The following is a 6551-nucleotide window of genomic DNA, read 5'->3' on the forward strand; positions in this document are numbered from 1 at the left end:
GCTGGTTCCCCATAACGGCCACAACAAGTGAAAATTCGGCCTCTTCTCCTGGAAGTCTGGCCAAGTTTGGCGAATATTTTCTAAGTGCCAACGACTCAACCAGCGTAAAGTGTCCGCCTCGGCTGGTTCCCCAGGTCGGCCACCAAAAGTGAAAATTCGGCCTCTTCTCCTGGAAGTCAAGCCAAGTTTGGCAAATATTTTCTAAGTGCCAACGACTCAACCAGCGTAAAGTGTCCGCCTCGGCTGGTTCCCCATAACGGCCACCAAAAGTGAAAATTCGGCCTCTTCTCCTGGAAGTCAAGCCATGTTTGGCAAATATTTTCTAAGTGCCAACGGCTCTTGAGCCGAAAAGTGTCCGCCTCGGCTGGTTCCCCATAACGGCCATGAAAAGTGAAAATTCGGCCTCTTCTCCTGGAAGTCAAGCCAAGTTTGGCAAATATTTTCTAAGTGCCAACGACTCAACCAGCGTAAAGTGTCCGCCTCGGCTGGTTCCCCAGGTCGGCCACCAAAAGTGAAAATTCGGCCTCTTCTCCTGGAAGTCTTGCCAAGTTTGGCGAATATTTTCTAAGTGCCAACGACTCAACCAGCGTAAAGTGTCCGCCTCGGCTGGTTCCCCAGGTCGGCCACCAAAAGTGAAAATTCGGCCTCTTCTCCTGGAAGTCAAGCCAAGTTTGGCAAATATTTTCTAAGTGCCAACGACTCAACCAGCGTAAAGTGTCCGCCTCGGCTGGTTCCCCAGGTCGGTCACCAAAAGTGAAAATTCGGCCTCTTCTCCTGGAAGTCTGGCCAAGTTTGGCGAATATTTTCTGAGTGCCAACGACTCAACCAGCCTAAAGTGTCCGCCTCGGCTGGTTCCCCATAACGGCCACCAAAAGTGAAAATTCGGCCTCTTCTCCTGGAAGTCAAGCCAAGTTTGGCAAATATTTTCTAAGTGCCAACGACTCAACCAGCGCAAAGTGTCCGCCTCGGCTGGTTCCCCATAACGGCCATGAAAAGTGAAAATTCGGCCTCTTCTCCTGGAAGTCAAGCCAAGTTTGGCAAATATTTTCTAAGTGCCAACGACTCAACCAGCGTAAAGTGTCCGCCTCGGCTGGTTCCCCAGGTCGGCCACCAAAAGTGAAAATTCGGCCTCTTCTCCTGGAAGTCTTGCCAAGTTTGGCGAATATTTTCTAAGTGCCAACGACTCAACCAGCGTAAGTGTCCGCCTCGGCTGGTTCCCCAGGTCGGCCACCAAAAGTGAAAATTCGGCCTCTTCTCCTGGAAGTCAAGCCAAGTTTGGCAAATATTTTCTAAGTGCCAACGACTCAACCAGCGTAAAGTGTCCGCCTCGGCTGGTTCCCCAGGTCGGTCACCAAAAGTGAAAATTCGGCCTCTTCTCCTGGAAGTCAAGCCAAGTTTGGCAGATATTTTCTAAGTGCCAACGACTCAACCAGCGTAAAGTGTCCGCCTCGGCTGGTTCCCCAGGTCGGCCACCAAAAGTGAAAATTCGGCCTCTTCTCCTGGAAGTCAAGCCAAGTTTGGCAAATATTTTCTAAGTGCCAACGACTCAACCAGCGTAAAGTGTCCGCCTCGGCTGGTTCCCCATAACGGCCACCAAAAGTGAAAATTCGGCCTCTTCTCCTGGAAGTCAAGCCATGTTTGGCAAATATTTTCTAAGTGCCAACGGCTCTTGAGCCGAAAAGTGTCCGCCTCGGCTGGTTCCCCATAACGGCCACCAAAAGTGAAAATTCGGCCTCTTCTCCTGGAAGTCAAGCCAAGTTTGGCAAATATTTTCTAAGTGCCAACGGCTCTTGAGCCGAAAAGTGTCCGCCTCGGCTGGTTCCCCAGGTCGGCCACCAAAAGTGAAAATTCGGCCTCTTCTCCTGGAAGTCAAGCCAAGTTTGGCAAATATTTTCTAAGTGCCAACGGCTCTTGAGCCGAAAAGTGTCCGCCTCGGCTGGTTCCCGCGGTCGGCCTTCAAAAGCGAAAATTCGGCCTCTTCCCCTGGTAGCCCTGCCAACTTGTGCGAATTTTTTCTAAGTGCCAACGGCTCTTGAGCCGAAAAGTGTCCGCCTCGGCTGGTTCCCTCGGTCGGCCCCAAAAAGCGAAAATTCGGCCTCTCCCTCTTTAGGTACCAGGGGCTGGGGTACCAGGGGGAGGGTGCAGTACCAACTTTGGTCTTCAGGTGCGCCAGAGTACGCTAAATGGTCCCCCTAGTCAGCGTACTCATCAACGATTTACCCCCCTTTCGCAAAATATAGTCAGAACGAGCATGGGGGGCGCATAATTTACCCCACAAAATGAAAGGGCCCGGTGCCGAGCGCTTGGTCATGGCCGCCAGCAGCGCCCCTTGCTCGGTGGGAACACAACACGCAGGGTTGCACAGCACCCTGGAAGGCACACAGAGAGAGAGAGAAAAATTTTCTAAGTGCCTCTCTTGACGAAAAATGTCTAAGTGCCTCTCTTGACGAAAAATTTCTAAGTGCCACAGCGCTCGAAAATTTCCTAAGTGCGAGCACGGCTGTGAAATATTCAAAGTACAAGGAACGCTGGCAGAATCGCTCGACGGCCGTCTGCTCCCGGCGGCCGCCGTGAAGTCTCCCCTCCCGGGGACGGCTGTCTGCTCCCGGCAGCCGTCCTTAACCCCCTCCCCACACGTTGGCCGAACACCAGCCGAGGGCGAAAGGCTCGCGGTGTGGAAGGATCGTGGCCACGGCTAATCTAGCGATGCCCGCGTTGGACGGTCACACCGCACGACAGAGCGGGGCCTGCATCCGGCGCGAGGCGGCCTTCAGGCACGTGGTTCGAGACGACCTCACCCGCCCTAGCCCGGAGCGGAAAGACTTTTACAAGTCCAAGGAACAATGGCAGAATGGGAGGACCGGCCGCCTCCTTAAACACAGGCCGGAGAGATGGAGCGGGATCAGCGGCCCGCGCATTGAGCGAACACCGGCCGAGGGCGAAAGGCTCGCGGTGTGGAAGGATCGTGGCCACGGCTAATCTAGCGATGCCCGCGTTGGACGGTCACACCGCACGACAGAGCGGGGCCTGCATCCGGCGCGAGGCGGCCTTCAGGCACGTGGTTCGAGGCGACCTCACCCGCCCTAGCCCGGAGCGGAAAGACTTTTCAAAGTCCAAGGAACACACTGGCAGAATCTCTCGACGGCCGTCTGCTCCCGGCGGCCGCCGTGAAGTCTCCCCTCCCGGGGACGGCTGTCTGCTCCCGGCAGCCGTCCATAACCCCCTCCCCACACGTTGGCCGAACATCAGCCGAGGGCGAAAGGCTCGCGGTGTGGAAGGATCGTGGCCACGGCTAATCTAGCGATGCCCGCGTTGGACGGTCACACCGCACGACAGAGCGGGGCCTGCATCCGGCGCGAGGCGGCCTTCAGGCACGTGGTTCGAGACGACCTCACCCGCCCTAGCCCGGAGCGGAAAGACTTTTACAAGTCCAAGGAACAATGGCAGAATGGGAGGACCGGCCGCCTCCTTAAACACAGGCCGGAGAGACGGAGCGGGATCAGCGGCCCGCGCGGAGGGTCTTTAAAATGTACAAAGTCCTAGGAACAATGGCAGAATCGCTCGACGGCCGTCTGCTCCCGGCGGCCGCGGTGAAGGGACTGTACACCCCACCCGGGGACGGCTGTCTGCTCCCGGCAGCCGTCCTTCCCCCCCTCCCCACACGTTGGCCGAACATCAGCCGAGGGCGAAAGGCTCGCGGTGTGGAAGGATCGTGGCCACGGCTAATCTAGCGATGCCCACGTTGGACGGTCACACCGCACGACAGAGCGGGGCCTGCATCCGGCGTGAGGCGGCCTTCAGGCACGTGGTTCGAGACGACCTCACCCGCCCTAGCCCGGAGCGGAAAGACTTTGAAATATTCAAAGTCCAAGGAACACTGGCAGAATGGGAGGACCGGCCGCCTCCTTAAACACAGGCCGGAGCGACCGAGCGGGATCAGCGGCCCGCGCGGAGGGTCTTTAAAATGTACAAAGTCCTAGGAACAATGGCAGAATCGCTCGACGGCCGTCTGCTCCCGGCGGCCGCGGTGAAGGGACTGTACACCCCACCCGGGGACGGCTGTCTGCTCCCGGCAGCCGTCCTTCCCCCCAAACCCACACGTTGACCGACACCGGCCGAGGGCGAAAGGCTCGCGGTGTGGAAGGATCGTGGCCACGGCTAATCTAGCGATGCCCGCGTTGGACGGTCACACCGCACGACAGAGCGGGGCCTGCATCCGGCGCGAGGCGGCCTTCAGGCACGTGGTTCGAGACGACCTCACCCGCCCTAGCCCGGAGCGGAAAGACTTTTCAAAGTCCAAGGAACACTGGCAGAATGGGAGGACCGGCCGCCTCCTTAAACACAGGCCGGAGCGACCGAGCGGGATCAGCGGCCCGCGCGCAGGGTCTTTGAAATGTACAAAGTCCTAGGGACAATGGCAGAATCGCTCGACGGCCGTCTGCTCCCGGCGGCCGCGGTGAAGGGACTGTACACCCCACCCGGGGACGGCTGTCTGCTCCCGGCAGCCGTCCTTCCCCCCCACCCCACACGTTGACCGACACCGGCCGAGGGCGAAAGGCTCGCGGTGTGGAAGGATCGTGGCCACGGCTAATCTAGCGATGCCCGCGTTGGACGGTCACACCGCACGACAGAGCGGGGCCTGCATCCGGCGCGAGGCGGCCTTCAGGCACGTGGTTCGAGACGACCTCACCCGCCCTAGCCCGGAGCGAAAAGACTTTGAAATATTCAAAGTCCAAGGAACACTGGCAGAATGGGAGGACCGGCCGCCTCCTTAAACACAGGCCGGAGCGACCGAGCGGGATCAGCGGCCCGCGCGGAGGGTCTTTAAAATGTACAAAGTCCTAGGAACAATGGCAGAATCGCTCGACGGCCGTCTGCTCCCGGCGGCCGCGGTGGAAGGACTGTACACCCCACCCGGGGACGGCTGTCTGCTCCCGGCAGCCGTCCTTCCCCCCAAACCCACACGTTGACCGACACCGGCCGAGGGCGAAAGGCTCGCGGTGTGGAAGGATCGTGGCCACGGCTAATCTAGCGATGCCCGCGTTGGACGGTCACACCGCACGACAGAGCGGGGCCGCATCTGGCGCGAGGCGGCCTTCAGGCACGTGGTTCGAGACGACCTCACCCGCCCTAGCCCGGAGCGGAAAGACTTTGAAATTTTCAAAGTCCAAGGAACACTGGCAGAATGGGAGGACCGGCCGCCTCCTTAAACACAGGCCGGGCGAAAAATATGCGAATGTTGGGTCTCATCCAAGAAAGGGAGTTACCGGCCGCCTCCTTAAACACAGGCCGGGCGAAAAATATGCGAATGGTCCATCCAAGGAAGGAGGACCGGCCGCCTCCTTAAACACAGGCCGGGCGAAAAATATGCGAATGGTCCATCCAAGGAAGGAGGACCGGCCGCCTCCTTAAACACAGGCCGGAGAGATGGAGCGGGATCAGCGGCCCGTGAACTGAGCGACCACCGGCCGAGGGCGAAAGGCTCGCGGTGTGGAAGGATCGTGGCCACGGCTAATCTAGCGATGCCCGCGTTGGACGGTCACACCGCACGACAGAGCGGGGCCTGCATCCGGCGCGAGGCGGCCTTCAGGCACGTGGTTCGAGACGACTTCACCCGCCCTAGCCCGGAGCTGAAACTCTGCGAATGTTAACATCCAAGGATGGAGGCAACGGCCGTCTCGTTAAGCTGAGGCCGGAGGAAAGTCTGCGGATTCGGGGCATCCAAGGCAGATGGAGGTGCCGGCCGCCTCGGTAAACAGAGGCCGGACCGACCGACATGCGACCATGACCCGCCTTGGTAGGGCCCCCACCGGCCCCGGCTAGCGCCGGCGTTGGGTGGACGGTTCCTCCCCACTTGCGGGTCGCCCTCTAGCGCTACGGCCGCCGCGCGAGCGCGCGCTCCGACGCCGCCCCCGCAGGCCTAGCGCGAGCCGTACGGCAGCGAGACCGAGACGCCCCGATTCCACGCACGCACCTAGCGGCCATCAACGGAGGCCGAGCGCGCGATCCGACTCGCGGCACGCCACGTGGGCGTCCGCCGGCCGCGCCGGTCTACCGCGAAAGATGTTTCTCAAACCCTCGCCTAACCTAGGGACGGCTATCTCGGGAAGCCGCCCCCGCATCTGCACCTATCCGCTAAGCCCTCCCGACCACCGCGAAGCGGGAGGACGTCTATCGTGGCCGCCGGGGCGTATGACCCCTCCGCGTGAGGCGTGCGGGCTCGGGTGGGCCGCAACGACCGAGTCTGACTCGGACGGGGCGCAGCTTCCCTCCCGGTCGCAGCATCAAGCGCCGATCGCGCGACGTCACCAGCCCCCCGGGACGGTTCGTCGGGAGCACGGTACAGGCACGTAGCTCACTCTCCAGCTGGCCGCAGCGGGCCGCACCGACCGAGTCTGACTCGGCCGGGGCGCAGCTTCCCGTCTGGGTGACAGCGGCGACGAGCTGCGACTGTTGGCCGCCGCCCCTTCGTCCTTCCCGGATCCCCCCAGTGCCGACTCAACTCCGCATCCTGGCCGCAGCGAGATACCGTCGGGTTGCGGCGCCCGAGT

This window comes from Syngnathus floridae, unplaced genomic scaffold (assembly GCF_059516105.1).
Source record: "Syngnathus floridae isolate MCC-2025c unplaced genomic scaffold, RoL_Sflo_1.0 HiC_scaffold_89, whole genome shotgun sequence".
NCBI classification, from domain to species: domain Eukaryota; kingdom Metazoa; phylum Chordata; class Actinopteri; order Syngnathiformes; family Syngnathidae; genus Syngnathus; species Syngnathus floridae.